This window comes from Dermacentor silvarum, chromosome 4, assembly GCF_013339745.2.
Source record: "Dermacentor silvarum isolate Dsil-2018 chromosome 4, BIME_Dsil_1.4, whole genome shotgun sequence".
Lineage (NCBI taxonomy): Eukaryota > Metazoa > Arthropoda > Arachnida > Ixodida > Ixodidae > Dermacentor > Dermacentor silvarum.
Genome location: NC_051157.2, coordinates 34,114,631 through 34,134,253, shown reverse-complemented (window position 1 = coordinate 34,134,253; position 19,623 = coordinate 34,114,631). Strand labels below are relative to the sequence as shown.

The 19,623-nt window shown below is 49.1% G+C and overlaps 1 protein-coding gene across 4 annotated transcripts in view; it reads left to right on the top strand.

Annotated features, from left to right (window-relative positions):
* LOC119449743 (uncharacterized) overlaps nt 1-19,623 on the top strand; it is a 392,329-nt gene that overhangs the window by 54,996 nt on the left and 317,710 nt on the right. The window lies entirely within an intron of this gene.

The following is a 19,623-nucleotide window of genomic DNA, read 5'->3' as shown; positions in this document are numbered from 1 at the left end:
AACGGCATTCAAAAGGGAGCAGCTGAGGCGCAGAGCTTTCCCCGTACAGAAGTCACTGGAAATTACCAAAAGGAACCGCTTGCGAGTACAAAGGACACGACCAAGTTAGCATGTGTGCTATAGCGGCAATTCCTGCGCGAACGCGAAGACGCAGTTGGTATAGTGCGCGTCTTGCAAGTTTGTAGTTGCTTGTAGTTTATCTGCTGTCAAACCTTACAAGTTTGTGGTTGCTTGAAGTTTACCTGCGGTCTAACTTTGCGTAGCCGTCAATAAACGCGTTCTTCGGATCTCGGCGCCCCTTAGATGACTATAGCGTGAAGTGTCCGCTAAAAAAGCACACTGCTGATTGGGGGACAGGAAATAGCGTGCTCTGACCTCTTCACGATTTATTCCGGCGTGCGTGTGCACGCTCATACGTATACACCGAGCTAGCATGACTTTGTATATATTTGCGCGCGTGCTTCACGACGCATCCGCAGGGTAAACGCTGAGCGGGTGAAAGACATGGGACGCATCAATATCTCAGCCTACGTCGCACAGTTTTACTTCATTCACCCCAGATATATATACATTGAAGCACATTCTTAAGGGGGTTCGTGCGCTTTCGCGCTTCGTTGCTTTATAATGAACTTCTAGTTTAGCCTAGCTTTCTGCCCATCTCTTCGCAGTGCATGCTTGACTCAGTGAGTGCAAGCACGTATACACAGCTCTGGAGGGATCTTGCTTGTTTACTTAAAGCACAGGTCAAGCTCGAAAAAAATAAATAATAATCATAAATAAAGAACGCTCGTTAAGCGCGCTCCTGAATGCGCGAACAGCGGGTCCCTTGTTTCACGTCTTCAGAATCGGGAGGTGCGTAAACAGGTCGTGCAAGGAGGGCTTTATGCGAGTGTATATGTAGCAAGGCTTTTCAGAGCCCGAGATGGAGTTTTTGTGCCACGGGTGGTTTGCGTCGTACGAGCGCCGGGCTGAAAAGGAGGGCCCTCGCCTCCCGGGGGCCTCTCGCGCTTTGTATTCCCTGCGGCCCTCCCTCTGGGCTCTGCCCTGACGGTGTCTTTAGTAGTAAACGGATTTATCGCCTGGAGCTCGGCACTTCTCGAGTGTTACAGAGGGCCCTTATGTCAGTGGTGACTTTGCGCCCGCTCTATACTTGGCTGCCTGGGAGAGGGTGAAGAAAGGGTACAGTGTACCTTATCGTTTCCTTTAGCGTGAGCTTCAGCGAGCCGCTCTGCCGCCTCGGCTTCGGATGTTATACAGCCTCCCGCGTCGTCTTCTCGGCCAGAAGACTTATTGAACACTAAAGGGGAACACTAAATTAGTTTTGGCTGATAAGGTATTCTTTTAAAACACTGTACTCTCGTTAATTTCGCGGTAAGAGGTGCAATAGTATAGAAGATATGAAATGAAGGCGAAGCTACCAGTTCTCGAATTTCGCGCCGAAATCCCAGTGCCCGTACGTCAGTGTGCACGTTACGGATTTGGAAGTGTAACTTTCCTTTCATTTGAACCGTTGTGGTGCAGTGAAAGTTCTGGAAATTCTCCAACTTCCCTCTTCGGGCTCCTTTAGAATACATTTTAGTCCGTACGTAGCGGTAATAGACCTTAACCAGGCCCGCGAAGACGCCGTCGAAATCTGTGACGTCACGGTGTGCGGGTGCGAGAACTTCGAGACGGCGTCGCCATCTGAATTTCGTTTCTGCGTCTTTTCTGGCCTTGTCGAGGCTCCTGTCGCGGCAAGAGTGGCCTTTCTGGTACTGTAGAAGGATATAGTTTACTAATGCTGCTCAACCTATCTTTTCTCTTCCGTGTCCCTTAAATGATGCTCGCAGTGGGCGACAAACTGGGGTTCCTTAGAACTGGGGTGCTTAGCTCTAATGTGATCGCTGATTGGGCGACTGCGTGTTAATTCTGCTTGCCTGTTCTTTTTTTATTTTTTTTATTTTCGGATAATGTTGGCCGTAGGAGGGCGTACAGCTAACTTGTTCACCAAGTTCAAAAGTAAAAGAGCATCTCAATCTGCTGGTTTCTATAAAGTTGTTTCACTCACTCACTCACTCACTCACTCACTCACTCACTCACTCACTCACTCACTCACTCACTCACTCACTCACTCACTCACTCACTCACTCACTCACTCATGTTGAGAAGAATTATCGGAGGGCGTCTATGTCTCCCACTATAGGACAGTGATAATACGCGCAACATGATACACATAAGCATGACAGGATACATTCTAGAACATTATACGAATGCATGCATGATATTTACGAAATGCATAATTCATGAAAATATTTTACCCCACGTTCATCGAAAGTTTCTATGCTACAGGAATCTAAAACAGACTGTGATAAACAATTCCATTCTTTGCTCATTTGCGAAAAAAAAACGATAAAAAGCGAACAAGTGTTTTGTCAAGTTGTTCATTGTAGGAAGTAGCGTATCCTGCTGAATAAAGCGGCGCACACGAACGGTGTACATTGAAAGCAGGCGGACGGTGTTCTCTGGCCATTCCCTCATAGCTGTTCTAAGTATTTTCACAGAAGAAGACGATAATGATGATGACGAAGATGATGATGATCATTAGCCTTCAAAACATATGGCACACACCCATAACGCCCCCGGGGATAGGCCAATGATCCGGGGATTCTACGCACAGATAATTGTAGGGAGGAATGAAGAACTGGATAAGGTAAAGCTGGGAGCAAACGGCTAATGTGTAATTGAGGAGTCATACCATACGGATGGATGAATACATTTCTGGATGTCCGAATAGAAATAAAGGAAAAAAAAAGAATACGAGAGAGTAATGACAGAAATAAACTTAAGGTTCACAGCGATTTAGACAGGGAATAATTTAGAATTATAATAGGGATAGTAAGGAAAAGGGATCAGAATGGTAGGATGTCTTGATCTATTCTTTGTCAACCGAAAGGATTACAACGGCGTCCGTCGTCGATGCCGCCAAATGCTCGAGAAAGACCCGCCCTGCGCGCCAGCATCATGTTTCGCTCCAAGCTTATTATACGGTGCTCGCGTGCCTTCCGGAAAGTACTACACAAATCGCATCGCGCATATATACAGTCAGGTTACACAGGGTTTGGTGCAGACAACGGATAGAGCCATCGATAACTTTCGAGTAACTTCCGATACATGCAGGCGCTTGCTGTGCCGAGCGATGACTAACATTTGTTGGCCGGTGAAAGCGATCACCGGAGAAAGATAAGTACACTTGTCAGTAAATGGTCCATTGAGCGAAAAAGCCGGCGTCTGTAGTGTGTAGCAGCGAAACGGTACCTAAGTCCCATTGGCTGCGACCCCACGTCACGATCGCGCTTTGACGGAGCAGAGCGGGCGAAAGGGGACACCTGCTGGTGATAGCGCGCCAGGTGTGACTTGATGGGAGAGGGCATCGCCGCGACGCCACGTCACCCTCTCTCTCACTCTCGGAAGCCTGCGCGCGGTCCGCATATCTCTGACCCCCACTGGGCTTAGCTGCTGCGCGCGCCTGCAGGCCTCGGTGGCTGCTGCTGCTTCCTCGGTCTCTGGTCGCGCAGTACGTCGGTGGCATGCGGCGTTGGCACCGCAGGTTGCTACTACTTGCTGGCTTGGGCAGCATGTGCCGCTATGGTACATTACTCGCAGCGCAAGACTCGAAGGACCGCTCACCGGCATTCATTTGGACATTAATGCTTTCGCATTCACAACTCATAAGAAGTACTTAGGTGTCCTCGGACGTTTTTTTTTTTTTTTTTCTTTTAACCCCATCATAATATATGTTTAGGCGCAGTGGTTCCTCAAGGATCACGCGGGTCGATCACATAGTCCTGTCATCATCATCATTGTTTGCTGCTAAATATAATAGTAAGGCTCCTTGGTGATGCAACATCGATCCATTAACACTAAAAAAAGAAAGAATACAAAAAAGAAAAGAAAGACCAGACGAAGACAGTGGAAAACAGTGCTTTGTTTTTCCTGTCGTCGTATTTGTTTTTGCGCTGATGTCTAATATTAAATAAGGGCCCGATGTAGGTGTTGTAGCTTTCGCGCTAACACGCGTGCAGTTGTGGATTGACTTGCGAGGACATGGCCGACGTAACAGTTGCAAGTAATAACAAGAGCCGGAGCCTCAGACAAGGAGCCTCTTGTGTTGAGCTGCTTAGGTTTTGTCTCGCGCGATTATACGTTTCATGCCTCTTTCCTCTCTGCACAGCCGCGACCTTGTGGTCAACATGCGCCGTGGTTGGCAGGCACGGCCTCTGCTATAGCCGTCCCTCCCTCTTGCTGCCCGGTGTATATGGAGTGCTTATACGAGCGCCTGTTTTCTCGGGCGGCTGCCGCCGTCTCTGCGCGTGTCTGCGCTTTCGCGGCTCGAAGGAGCTGCTCCATTCGAGTCCCATTAGGTGTCGCAAACGTTATGGACGGGCAGTTGGCGGCGCCGGAACTTTTCTCGCGGCCTATTCTCCGTGGCTGCTGCCGCTGCACGCAGGCGGGCGGGCAGAGCTGTGCATGGACGCTCGCCGCCGATGCTCACGAGGCGCACACCACGACCGCCACGCGTGTACGACGCGCTGCCTTGCCCCCTCGTCGTCTTCGTCGTTGTATAGGGGCGGGTAGACGCGCCGTGTCCTTGGGACGCTGCCCGGGCCGATCTCGATGTGCCGTCTTCTCGCCTTCCCCCTTTCCATTCGCGTCGAACAATCAGTGCCGGCAGACTCGGCGAGAGACCGCGAGCTTGTCTTTTCAAAGCTCTGACCTTCCGGCAGCGTGTCGCGACCGACGTTTACTATATAGACGAGTCGCCGAGAGCCGTTGCTGCGACGCACGTATATACTACGCCTCGCGAGTGGCTTTCACCGCCCGATATCTGCGGTGGGAGTGCATGAGCAGTTTGCGCATGCGTGCGCGCCTCGGAAGTTTCATTTAGCTCCGTGACCATTCGCTCAAGGGCAACATTATTAGCACGGTACTGTTCTGGGTCTTCGACTCAGTGCAGCCATTTTCAGCGCGCCAAGCCTGCGCGGCCAGGTCGGTTCACAGGGGGAAAGAAAGCCAAAGTCAACGAAGGTAGACAAAGAGACTCCTGAGTGCGTCACTGAGAGACTTTCTTACACCGCTTTTGTAACACAGCCTGCGGGATCAAGGCGTTGAGTCAGGGCTTGCATCTGCGGGATGCAAGCCACGTATGTAAGCGAACAAAAGTCGACCTCGCCTCGTGCTTTTCGTGCGCACAGCATACACTTAAGTCTGCTTACGAAGCACGGTGCAGCGAAAGGAAGAATTTCAATCAAGATGGAGGGGAGGCAAATTTATGTATTAGGCGAGCGAGGTACACTGTTAACGCGCGCGCATATACGGCACATGTTTCAAGAGAGCGCTGTTTCGTGGGTGCGAGACGCGCGGGCGCACGATACGTTAGTCTTAATTTGAGCTCGAATAACGCTGCGCTGTCACGTCAGCTTCATGCCAAACTTCCCTGGAGGAGGAGAAGGGGTGTGGCTTGCTGCAGGTGGACCTATAGCCTTGCAATAACTGTCTGCAATTGCTCCGCCTGAACGCCACCCAGCTTCGCAGCCCAGCTAACAGTACCAGGTACCAAGAACAAGTATATTTCGCGTTTTCCAAACCACGACGACCCACGCGGCTCGATCGCCACTCATTTTCCAACCCTGTATAACAGAGGAACTTTTGGAGAAGCCGAAGCACCTCAATCATAAATATTGAATATCCTCGCGGGAACAGAATATCACGTGCATTTGAGTCTGGTGCAGTCTTGCGCTTCAGTTCATCAATTAATATCTAACGTTCTGCGTAAAATTCAGGACACTTTAGTATGTATTATGCAGTGTCACCAAGAGCTTGACAATGCGCACGTGGCGATGATGGGCCAAGTCCTGTCCTGCACCGCCAAGCTGGAATTTGCGCCATCTTAAGCCACTTCCGGTCGTTGTAGTATGCACAGCATCAATCTTGTGTGATTAAGGGACTTTACAGAACTGATGCCACTCTTCACCAGAAGCGATTGGAATATATGAGAATTGCGCTTGCGGTGCTCGTAACATGCCCTTGACAGAAGATACGCCGGATTAATTTAATGAGTGTATCGTACTCACCAGTTGTACAATTGTGTCAAAGCTTTTCTGTGAGCTTCTGATGACGGAAAGCACATTAGAGACCAGGGCCGAACGCTTACGGCTTTGCGCGACCGTTTGGCAGAGCCGATGATGCTACGACTATACAAAACTTATTGAGATTGCGGCTAATTCGGTAGTGATTTGGGAGTCTAAAGGTGGATTGGCAAAATGGTTGGCATTAGGTTGTTCTATGCCTTCGTCTCCATGTGTCGTTTACGGCCGTGTCATAGCCTGAGAGTAATACTGCCCTGTAGCAATATTCGCACGCGACGCGGACGCTCCCTATAGTGTCGAGGGGATGCGTCCTGTTCGAACTTGCTTTTCTTCCACGTTATTGGGTGCAGCGAATCGAGAGCATGTGCCTCCTCAGCGCGGCTCCGTGTTTGTTGAAACAACCCCGGCCCCGCGCAGTGGCGTTTCCTGTTTTGTATCGTTTGCTTTGTTTTTTTTTATTTTTTCCTTCTGAGCACGAATTCATATTTAATACGCCCTGTTGTCGCGGGCGGACCATTGCTTCTTGCTGGTTTTGGCGCTCGCTTCTGCAGGTCCAACGCGCCCGCGTTCCAATCCGTTAGTACCCGGTGCGTACGTTCCCCAGGGTATGCAGCGCCTCCCTCCATCCCTGATATGTTTCTCTTTGTCCTCTTTTATTTTTTGTTATTCGACGGCTTACTTCCGTGGGCAGCCAGGTATATAGCGTTGTAGTTTGTCCATCGGTCGATGTTGTTTTATCATCCGTGTATTTGTGACCTTCTGCGACCTTCCTTTATGCCGTCTCTCTCTCTCTCTCTCTCTCTGTGTGTGTGTGTGTGTGTGTGTGTGTGTGTGTGTGTGTGTGTGTGTGTGTGTGCGTGTGTGTGTGTGCGTGTGTGTGTGTGCGTGTGCGTGTGTGTGTGTGTGTGTGTGTCTTTCTGTGCTAGATGGTGTGTATGATGGCGATATGGCTGATCTTTGTCGAATCTCGCCATTCTGCGTGGCAAAGAAATTGCAGATCAGTGTGCTGCAAGATTGTCTTTTTTATCTCTAGTTCGAGCGTAAGTAAAGCGGTATTTGTGACCAGCAAACTGCGTTAACAAGGACCGTTGCTGCGGTTGTTGCTACGCGGATACCACTAGGTGGACGTGTTGCTTGTGTGGCGTAATGTCTGTTCAGACCTGATTGGCTGTAAGATTGGATCAGAAGAAAAGGGACCCTTATAAATTTCTTGCGTTGAGCCTTTTTCCTACAGCCAAGATTAGATAACTACTTATTTCGTGAACCTGCGAGTTCTTTCCATGTTTGTTAAGCATTATTCTACATATATTCCAGCGCTTCCATTTGACTCATCAATACGCCCTCGAGCTACCGACTGTTTCTAGAGCCTTCTGGTTAGCTCAGTTTATAGAAGAACGCTTGTAGAGCGGCTGCCTCATCTAGCTGTCCTGATTAGATTCCCGTACCGACACTTATCTTTGGTAAGCTATTGGATGTTTTTATCCCCATGCTGTATGCGAGCATCCTTTCAGCGTTACGATACGATCAGGTTAATTGCAGCTACTCGTCTTTTCTAGATTCTAATACCTCCACCTTAGCGATTTCCGCAGAACTTGATCAAAATTTTGTTAACCTTTCGTCGCCACTGTGAGCGATTTCCAAAGGATAACTATGCGCAGCGTGAATGTATTTGCAGTGCGACGAATTAAGCCAACACACGTCGTTCGTTAGAACGAAATGGCGCAGTATAAAAGGGGTGATCTATAGATATATATAGTCTTAGCCTCTGTTCGTGTACGTAATACCGGGACACAGGAGGCGTGGCAGCGACGTTTTGTGGTGGCTTGTTCAACTACAATAAGCGTCAGAAACATTCTTCAGATTTTGATGATTAGCGTAAAGGCAATGGTACAATTACGTACGAACATCTTTTTACAGACTAGGGTCCAATATTAGTCCGAGAACAGTAAGGGGACCCATGATGAAAAATGCTAGTTTAGAGACATACGGTTAGCGTGGGTACGCTCGATGCTCGCGCGTCCCCGGATGTTGTTTTCCCCGCATGACTCTCGCATCTCCTGTAATCAAGCTTCGCCGCATAGCCAAGCGCCGCCGGCGGTCGGGTGTAGTTGCAGAATAGTAGTACTAGAGAGGGCGTGAGTGTAGTACTAGTGAGCGTGAGTGTAGTGGTATTAGAATCTAACGCCACCTAACGGCTGGGTTACTCGAGCGCGAAAGGGAGTAGCCGCTGCCTCCCTTGGCTTGTGGTCGGCGGCATGCGCGGTCGTCTCGCACGCCGACCGGCACGCTTCGCGGGACCGTCTCGAGAAAGGCTACGGAGCGGGCCACCGGGATGGACGAACTCGGTCGTTCGAACGCGACACCGTTCGCTTGACTATGCACGCGAACGTTTAGGCGTTGGTGTTCAGCATGGGGGCGAATTCGCTCGCTATCTTGTCGCGGTGAGTCGAACTTCCTCGGTTCGTCAGCGCCCATCGGCATGTTCTATTGGTAAAGTAATTCGGCTAGATTGGTGTATAAACGGCGCAGTAAATGTCGTTGTGATTGTCTTGCACTGCTGTGTTTTCGTTCCTTTGTTCCAAGGGCACGTTTGAGACCCCACAGTAGAGAGCACGAAAACCATAGTAAGACTTACTAAGCAATAGCTAATGAAAACGACAAAAGCGTAGAAAGAAAAATCAGCATAAAGGTGAATGTGTGAAACGGTAAGACGAAAAAAAAATAATTAAAATAACAGAAGGAAAGAATTGAGAGCTTTTTTTTTACGTGTACATAGCTTACACAATGACTTTAGGTTAGGCGGCGAAAAGTACCGAAATGCGATGGCTGTAAATGACAAGGTTTTTATTCCGTAATTAGTGCGAACTTGTGCTAATAATAAACTTCCGTCCGATGCGGAACGAGTACAACTACTGTTCTCTAATAAATTTATTTCTAATAAACTTGCGAACTTATCGTAGATAAGTTCTCAAAGCAGCAAATAATTAATTACTTTGAAGAAAAGGTGCAATTATAGTGAAATAATTTTCTCAATTATGAAATGTATTGCCTAAGCAAAGATAGGCCTTGCCAAATATAGGATAGGTAATGCCTGAACAATGACAGAGCACTAGATAGGCGAGGACTGAAGGTAATGATACGGATTGTCTGGTTGTGGGTGTGTTGCGCATAGGAAATGCAGCAATGATTTGTATTGCGCAGGGCTACTGCACCGAAGCTTAAGTGACTATGAATGAAGGAACAATAGAGATGTAGTACAGGAACGCTTTAGTGGGCCATTTTCTCCAGCGCTTTGTAGTGTGTAAATTTCTCCAGCGCTTTACTCGGGCAGCGCCGCTCGTGCTGAGAGACCGTGCCCTGCTCTGACGGTCGGCCCAACTGCTGGTGACTAATAAACACCGTCAGAGATAAGTCATTAGTCGAAAATATGGCTTAATTAGTACGCGGATACCAAAAGCTGATTTTTTTATTTATATCGATCATATGCAGACCGAAATTAAGATTTACGTTAAAACGTACTCCAAGAAATGTTAAGGACTCACAGGCGGAAATAATACTATAGGTCGACCACCAAAACTACCGGAGTGAATATCGGCTTTGGAGTGGTTCTAAAAAATCATGGTAATGATCATGAATCTTGAAACCATTCTAGTTTTTCCTGATGTTCTCGTCGTAGGAAAATAATCAGCAGCGGCAGCAGCAGCAGCAGCCGCCGCCTATATTTATGTCCACTGCAGGACGAAGGCCTCTCCCTGCGACCTCGAATTACACCTGTCTTGCACTAGCTGATTCCAATTTCCAGCTGCAAATTTCCTAATTTCATCACCCCTCCTAGTTTTCTGCCGTCCTCGACTGCGCTTCCCTTCTCTTGGCACCCATTCTGCAACTCTAATGGTCCACCGGTTATCTACCCTACGCATTACATGGCCTGCCCAGCTCCAATTCTTTATCTTAATGTCAACTAGAATATCAGATATGCCTCGGAAAATAACCACTATACCTCTATTCGCGGTTGCGTTGCCGCCGACGCCATTTTTGCCAGCACCCGGAGGAGAGCGCAAAGCCCGTTGTTGCAGCAATAGTTGTGTGCAATTTTCTCTTGAACGAAGTGTTTCCTTGGCACGAAACAAGACGCTGCAAGGTTTCTGGAGTTTATTAACAGTCCAAGTTGACTTAATATTTGCCTTTATAGAGTCCCTTTAACGATCGCCGCGTACTCTCCGCTATTCCGTACCTCGTGCCCTCCCCCCTCTCCATCTCTCTGTGCCTCCTTCCCTCGCGTCTTGTTCTCGCTATGCTTGCTCTCCTTGGTAAACATTCTCGGGGAGGGGGTGGCGGGGGGGGGGGGGGGGTGGCAGGCATAATTATGTGCCACGTTTCTCGACTCGACCCCTGCGAAGAAGGCCGCGTGTGATTGTACGGGTTGTCCAACATATCCCGTTAATGGAGTCGTCCTCTTCCGTTCCGAGGAACTGCTTCTCCCTTCTCGCCTAGGGTGTCAGGCGATGTGTTTGTACAAGCGACTCGTGTCCTCGAGCCCTTTCTCCCGCGCCCCACGGTCTACGAAAAAAGAAAAAGAAACGGCGCCTCCTTGTTCACAACACAGCCGCCCCCTGTCGCCCGCACCGGTTAGCGGCTGGTGGCGCGAGCCCGGAGCGCTGGCCATTAGCGCGCGCGAGCTCGCTGGGCCGCGGCAAATCGATGGCCGGAGGGATCAAGAACGCGGGACTGTTTTGGCGCCGTCAAATTGGCTTCGCGCGCTGAAAGGAAGAGACCATCAGGTTGTGGAGGGTTCAAACGAGCCCTATATGTTCTCCTTCGAAGAACACCTAATAGTTCATCACCGCCCGCTGCTGGCGGTGGCTCTTTATTCTTCTTTGCCTTGACCACTGCGGGCGCTCTGAGCTTTTTCCGCCTTCAATCTTGCGGGCTCTCGCTGAGAACATACGGGCCTGGCTGCGACTGATTATCATAGACGTATCTGCAGAAAAAGCTGGAAGAAAAAAAAAAGGAAAAAAAACGAAGCGACCCTCTGCCGATGTATGCAAATCCGGACAGATCATACATCAAAGGGAGAGTTCTTTCACGCCTGCACGAGAGTTCTTTCCAATTCACGCCTCATAAATGTTTTGAGGGATCTGGCTTGCCACCGCCCGAAATCTATCCAAGACTTTGCTAACGTTTTCACTACATTCGATGCAATTCTTTCGCTATACCGCGGAGTATTTTCAGGCGTTTCGCTATATCCGAGTTTTGTACTTCTATACTCGACGCCATATATATGACGCATGTTCTCGTATGCCGCGCCGGCTGTACCTACGCCGCCGTCTGATTGCGTGTTGCGACGGGCAGGCATGTTGTATTCTGGACACTGTCAGGACACGTTATCGTTTTCAGCCAATCAGAGAGGTCTGTATATAGCAGCCCTGCGGACCAATCAAGGCTGACGAGGTGGCGAATAGAACAATGTGGCGGGATTTCGGTCTGTACAGAACAGCGCCCCGGGATCGTTACAGATGGATGATTGCTGATGATGATATCGCAAAATATAGTTCAAATATCCACACTGACGTAGTTACTTTTCTCTTTTTTTCCACGGAAACATGATGATGGTAAACTCGATGGCAATATACCTGCGACTTAAACCGCGAAAGGTGGACAAAGTGTACATTTAACGCCTCTTGTTACTGCGAAATGTACTAAACTATTTGATTTCCTAACCAAAAAGTATATATAAGTTATCACAGAAGCTGCACGAATGTGATGAGTGCATTCATCACACGTTGTGGAATTTCATTTTCGACACTACGTTCAGCTATGGCTTACAGTTTCTTTAACTACTGCGTTACCGTCATCGTTGCCGTGTCAGAGTGACGTTTTGCACGAAGCTAGAACTCCCTATCGCGTTACCGTTACACCCTTGCCCGGCGCTAAGTAGACGTGGGCGTCGCAGAGAAGTTGTACGCGTATCTGGTACTTGGATTGGACAGTAACGATGACGCTAAGCCGCGATAGCGCCGCGCTTAACTTTTCGTTGTCGTGGTGTTACGTTGCAAGTCAGGCTCGAAAATCTCTGTAGTGTGTGGACCCTTCTCGGAAACGGCAAGTCGGCTTTTCTGCAAAGTTTAATCGCGCCTCGAACATGTCGGGCAGTGCTGCAGAGAGCCTTTACTGCGGACAACGCTGCGTTAGCGGAATTAAGCAAGTGTCATACCTGCTGTATTTGGCCGGACGGAAATACCTTCTGAATTGTAGCTTCTTTGCATACGATGACGGCGGCAGCGCTAGAACTTCGAATGGTGAATCTGTTCTTCCTTTTCTTTCTTTTTTTTTTTGCGATGCTTACGGGTAGTATTGTACTTGAATTTGCATTGTGTCCGCTTACTTGCATGCTTTCTTGCTTTTGCTCAACACCACTCGGCAGTCACTTTACCAATGAGCGGCGTCGTTCCGATCTTCGTGGAGCGCGCACTGCGGCAAAGCCAGTTTCATGTTTCTTGTGGAGCGAGCAGTATTGTCGGGGGCTTCTCTGCAAGCATTCGCCTTGACGCTCATGTAGCTGACCCACCTCTGCTATTTCAGACAGGCGATTGTGTCTGTCTTGGAATCTTTTGTTTACGTTTGCACGTAGTCGTGTAAACGTAAACAAGCACTCTGCGGGCACTGATAGGATTAAGTGACACGCGGTCGTGTAAACGTCTATATAGTAAATAGTAGTAGTAGTAGTAGTAGTAGTAGTAGTAGTAGTAGTAGTAGTAGTAGTAGTAGTAGTAGTAGTAGTAGTAAGTGACTTTGATATAGGCTCCACTTTCATTTGCAGCAGTGGCGCGAGACACCCCACCCTCATTGCGCCCCGAAGAAGGCGATACACGGCGATGACAAGTATTTACACCATAACTATATATGAAATGCGCTGAGCAACAACAACAATGTAATGCACGAACAGTGACAACGACATTTCGCGTTTCTGCGCTCTACGTTTATTTTGCGTGTCGCGGCCACAACATGGGAGAAAAATAGCGGATGTTCTCTGAGAGGGGCGCGCGACATCAGGTGTCCTCTTATGTGGGCCGCGCCCCTGCGATAACGACGTTTCGAGCGGCGTAATTTGCCTCTACGTAGTCTACTATTCGGGATTTCGGAATAGCCGTTCCTAAAGAGGCGTACCTTCCCATGTTTCTATATATAAATGAGTAAGACAGAGAGACATATAGAAATACATACATCTTTAGCACGCGCGAGAATTAGGGCGGCTTCTGTAATTACGAGCCACCGCGCGTGACCGGCTGTAAGCATACATGCTACTATATCCCTACAGAGTTCCCGAAGCGCTCTTCGCGTAAGAGCGAGCGACGACGGCGTCGTGTTGCCGCTGTCTTTTATGCAACAAGTGTCAAGTCTGTGCGGGTCCTCCGAGACCGGTACATCCGAGAGGCATGCATGTTTAAAGAACCTACGCGAAAGGCGGCGAGAGATTAGGGAGCAGGGTGCAAGAGCCGGGGAGGCTAACGAGAAGTGAATTCGGTCGGTGCTTCGTGTGCTGCTTGTCTACTCTGGGCGCTGCATGTATAAAGGGATGAAAGTGAAGGCCGCGGGATATAAAAGCGTACGTAGCTCAGTGCTTTACGTACGCGGGTCTGTGTGTAGAGAAAGCGGCTTTTGAGAGAAGCCACGTGGCGAGAATCGATTGGCGCAACTGTATATCGAGCACGTGGGGTGGGGGGGGCTGCCGAAGCAAGGTGCCGCAGCTTGTTAGCGAACCGAAGACAGAGCGCGCGCGTGCCTTTGGTCGACGCTTTCCGCCGCGTAGCCGCCGGTGAATCGAATGCGGATCGAGGCCTCTTAGTCTCGCCACCGGAGGCGAGGAGTTTTCATCGGAGGCGTCTGAGAATCGGGGCAGATAATTAGCGAGGCTAAGCCGGCCTACAGGATTAGGCGTCATCTTCGGCGAAAGCCAATCCCCGGTGCGTTTTGTTCTGCGAGAAAGAGGAAGGCGTCCGCTGCTCTGTGCGAACGTTGTCAGCGCCTTTGTTCGCAGATTGATCCGTGAAAGCGGGAGGTGAACGGTGGCAACGGAGGGCGCTGCTGGTTCGTGCAACGTGCGCCGCAATTGAATGAAATGAATGAATGAATGAATGAATGAATGAATGAATGAATGAATGAATGAATGAATGAATGAATGAATGAATGAATGAATGAATGAATGAATGAATGAATGTTTTAGTCACTGATTATCGTATGAACATTTTGTAAACGTTGAAAAGTTGACGTACGCTGTCGACACGTACACTACTATTTCTAAGAGCCTACTACAGAAAGGCCGTGCGCGAGAACTCTCATTCGTTCAGGAGAATGGCGCCAAAAAGAAAAAAAAATAAGGAAGAAAAAAAGCGACAGTTTGTTTGTCGGCGCTTTCGTTTCTTTGCCGCTCTCTCGCAATCCTTGCGACTGAACAGCGCGCGTACTGAATTTCGCCGAGTGCTGCAAGATAAAAGCGATCGCACAAAAGCGCCACCTCAAAGGGTCTGGCGGTGGAACAAAGGAAATTTTGCTTCTGATGCTTTTTGTTTCTCTGGCCGGGAGAAAGGGGCTGGATTTCGTGAGCGGAAAGCGCGCCTTAGTTTGCCTTAGTGACGTCCTCTCCACCCCCCCCCCGCTCCCCTCCCTTCCTTCTTTTCTCTCACTCATTGCTGACCGAGTCTTTCTAAGCACGGTCCGGCTAACCGGCGTCTTTGTACAAGGCGCCCGATATTCGGAGCGGAATGTGTGTGGTATGCGCCCCGGACTTGCCCGAACTCGGTCGACCATCCCGAGAGAGAGAGAGAGCGTAAGCGAAGGGGTACGACTGAAGTGATCGGTTTTGCAATAATCGCTTCGCCTTCAGCGCAAAAGGGGCATAGTCACACGAGAAGCATGCAGGACATGCGCTAACATTTTACCTTTTATTGACAAGTACAGAAAATGGATACCTTTAGCTGATCGTCGCTCACTGTCCACTCCGCTCACATTTCGCGCGCTCTGACACTGTAGGGAACTGGGCCAGTATAATGTCACGTTTTTTAGCACGCCGTAGTGGGTGGCTCCGGATTCCGTAAGCAGGCTTTACCGCACACCTAACGTGCTTTAACCGAAATGGCCCTGTTCCCGCTAGTAGCACTGTAAAGCCGTGACACGCGTTTTCAAAGCTTTTACGGCGCTAGAAACGGACGGCGGCAGGAATGATGTCACCGGCCCGCATGTTGACGCCTTAATTACTATTCCCGCCCGAGGTCCACCATCATACAGTTAGGTCAAACTAGGTGTGTGGGAAAGAGCACTTGCATGTTTTGCATATCGTCTATATAATGCGGATTTATATAAGGACGGGAGAAGGGCGAGCGCGATTGCGGCACGAGTAATAAACGTTGTAGATTTACGCGCGGTTCTCTGTATACTTGAAAACGTTTTGAAGAAATAACCTAAGTCCCGAGAAACGGGTTCGGAAGGGAAGCTCGTTCGAAATGCACGTGAAACACTTCTCTTTCTCTCTACGACATGTACCACCGTCGTCATACTTAACACGAACGATGAAGACGCATCTGTGGCTGCTTAACTTTTAATAAACACGGTCTGTAAGCAAGCGACACCTCATGCTTTGAAATGAAGATGCGTTAAACGAGCGCATTCGAAACACTCCAACCGGAAATCTCCAGCATCCTCTGCAGGAAAAGCAACATCGTTATTTAAGTATGACGGCGATTGTTCGTAGATACACCGGCATCTATCCTCTGCGCTAAGAAGAGCGACCGCTGCCTCTGTCGTTTCGTTCTCAGGTAATAAAAAGTAATTTATGGTGTGTGCGACTTGCCAAAGCAACTCGCTGCTTACGAGAGAACAAACCTGTCGGCGCCGCGCGGTCTCGATCCTGCGCTAGGGCGGCGCTTTCCCGCAAGGCAACCGAGTGCGACGGTGAAGACAAGAAGAAACGCGGCGCGCGCCTTGCTAGCTGTTACCGGGGGGTGGAAAAAGTCTGGCGGTCTGCGAGCACAACGGCAACAGTGGTAGCAGAAATATAGCAGAGCGCGCGAGTGGTGGAGCGCTCTGCTAGGCGCTGTGGCTGCCAAGACGGAGCGAGGGCGAGGGCGAAAAAGTCAATTTGCCGCGGGCAGAGTGCGGACAGGAAACGCTCGCGGGCAATCCCAGCCGTTCGCCACGCTGGCGAAGGTATGCTGTCTGAAGCGAAATGAGGAGAGCGTTCTTTTTTTTTTTTTTTAACCGCGGCTCAGGGTGCATTGTGGCGCAGTAGGTTTTGAACCCATTCCTCTCTGAAGGCTTTGAAGGCACCGCCTGTGGCCTTGCACTTGAGGCAGGTACTGGAGGCGTCTCGGCTATCGCCGCCTCTCAACGCGGAAAGTATTGTGGCTGGATCGATTGCCAGCTGCGTTTAGGTCCAGATTGTAAAAGGTGTCTAGCGCTGCGGTAAACACTTGTTTGATTAGCAGTGCTGCGACGTACGGCTCTCACCGTAGTGTTCCGGTATTCCGTAGTCTGTAATACTTATACTGACAGGCTAGAACGCTCTAATTATACTTAACGGGAGCATTCTAGCATGCCCTGCTGAAATGCTGTAGGTGGCGAAAAGCATTGATTGAACTTTCACTCGCCAAGCATAAGTAACGGGAGAAAGAGTTTTCCGGTAATCCGTCTTAAAATCAGGCATAATTTTTTTTTTGACTTTCATTACATGACGTGGTAGGCTGAAGCCGGAACTGGACTGGAAAAACTTTATTTAGGTTCTGCAGGACGCGCTTAGAGCGTAGCGGGCGTCTCCCACGTATATAGGGACCGACAGGGAATACCTGGCGGCCGCTTCGTGGGCCTGCTGGACGGCCCATTGCTGGTCGGCGAGAAGCGAGCTTCTGAGGGCTGAAGCCGGAAGTTAATTCCTTTTGCGTCTGTCTGTAACCAGCTGTACATGTTTGCTCATTAAAGGGCTGAGAGAAGAAGAAACGAGCCAGCTCAAAGCTCAAAGGTCTTCGCCGCGGTAAAAATAAATAAAAGAACGGGCACAGAACAGTGGTGACTATTATTTATATATGTATTTTTTTGTCTCATCGCCCTGCGCTTCATCGTGCCGTTTTCTTTAATTTTGTGGGATGTTTTTTTTTTTTTTTACCGTGTCTGGCTTTGCCCGCGCTGACCGTTGTAATCTCAACAATAATGACTTCAGTCTGTCCCCTAAAGTAATTAATGTCTGATGGCCTGCTGTTAACACTCTCGACAGTCTTCCTTTTCTGCTTTGCGGAGGCGTTCGTACGTGCCGACATGTGACGAAGTCCTCAGCGCTCTCTAATCTTCTTATACGCGCCGGTTAGACTCAAACGAAAAGTCGCGCCGCCGTGTTTATCTTTTTTTTTTCCCCTTTCGTTTATTGGAAGCAGAGTCAATACAGGCGACGTTCATGAGAGGATCCTGGTACGAGTCTGTATGTAACACGGAAAAAGAAAATTCTGTCAGAACTCATCTCTGTGTGGATGTTGACGTTAGTGCGTTATCGTTGAACCAATGTAGCGGCACGGTGTTATCGACACCGAAACGCGTCTTCTATATGAGGCGTGTATGCGGCGCTCGAGCTCGTCTCTCGAGCTTCCCACCTGGACACGTTGGGCCATCTGGCGGCACCGCCGTGAAGTCCGCGCGTGGCGCTCGTGCGAATATATATGCAGACAAGAATGTCTGAATATATATGACCCGGGTTCGATTCCCCCTCAACACATATCCACTGGCACATGCCTGCAGTGACCCAAGTTGGCCTCAAATAGGTTCATGAAAAGCAGCTCGCACTTCAATTGCTGCCTCTGAAATCAGCTTAAGTTTCGCATGCCTACTGAAAAGGCTGGAAGCTGGCGTGGAGGAGGTTCATTGAAGGGCTGCACATTGACCCAAGTTCCAGGAAAGTGCGAGAAGTAAGAATGTTAATCGCAGTAAAGCGCGTTACAAACGATAAGCTTTTTCAGCACCAGATACACGCAGAAAAAGAAGAAACCGCAGTCATACAGAATTCTAAAGCAGCTCACGACGATTCATATGCACGTGAAATATTACTAAGCATCGTAATTGGGCAACTAACGTCGCCCCGGGTCGGCTCGGTATTAAACTGACTCCGGGATCGGCCCACGCACTTAGATGCGATGGTGATTTATTAATCATATCTTTTGAAACTGGGCGGTGACAAATAGTCACCTAGCCTGCTTGCGTGAGTTATATATACATGTTTTTCATTCTAGCATTTCGTATATATCTCCTTAATCTTTTTTTTTTCTTTTGTCTATAACTTCTATATCTACCTTGTACCGCTACCTTGTACCGCCTGTAACGGATCTGTACCTATCAATCTCTTCCCCGTCTTTTTATCCGCTAATACTCTAAACGTCTCTTGCTGATCGGTTGATGCTTCCATCCACTTTAAATACAAGCACTTCTGGAAGGTGTACGTTACCTACGGGTTTCGCTGGGTGAATACCTTCGCATTCCATTAGGATGTGTTCAGTGGTGCCCGGATTTTTGCTGCAGGACACCTTGACCGCTGCGGCGCGGCGCATGGCGGTTGCGTTTCGTTATGTTCAGGGGGCGTTAGGTGTCTGCGCTTCGCTCCGCTTTCGTGCACCTAAAAGGTGTGGTTCGATTGCTCACAGTAGAGTTACTGCATATGTTCGCACAGGGAAGCATGCAGAGTTGCGCGAAGGTCCGCCAGCTTGCGATGCTCGTTTGCGTGGGAAAGCTACTTCTCGTACTCGCAGGAGCCAAGCTAACGAGTGTGAAAACAGCCTTCGGCGCTTTATTGTCCATCGTTACTGTTATAGTGAGGACTCGGATAATGATCTCTGATGGCACACATGAAGTTAACCTTCTTAGCAGTAGTGTTTGAGGATGTCTGTATACACGTATCAATATTGTTAAATGTCTCTGCGTCAAGGGTGTCTTGACCTGCCAGTAGATGGCGCGATAACCCCTTGTTGTTGTTGGTTGTGCTTTCTTGCTGTTGGGTACTTTCGTTTACGTTGAAGAGAACAAGTAAACACCGTAAGTAAATGTAGACGATTTAGAGGAAGCATGCCTGCGATGATCATCTTTGTGCTAAATCACACTAAAAACGATGCAGAGTGCAACGTAGAAATATTTGTATTCGTATCCCCGATAGCGACGCAACGAGCTGGCGCAGTTTTAATTTCGCACCGACGACGATTCTTTTTATATAGAATACTGCGAACTCTAAAGCAAGATCATTGCACGACGTAAGTAAATACGAATAGTATTACAAGTCTTGATGCTCTCATCAATGCTGAAGCCAGCACAACATGGACTTGCAATAGTTGAGTTGGCTTCTCTGGTGAACTCCGCAGTTGCACGTGACAGCGCTTTGCAAACGCGTCTGCTCGAGCGGCGCGTGGAAAAGAGAGATGGTTAATTATGTCGCTGCGTGCGTTTCGCTTTCGCGACGTAGGAGCCTGAAACATGT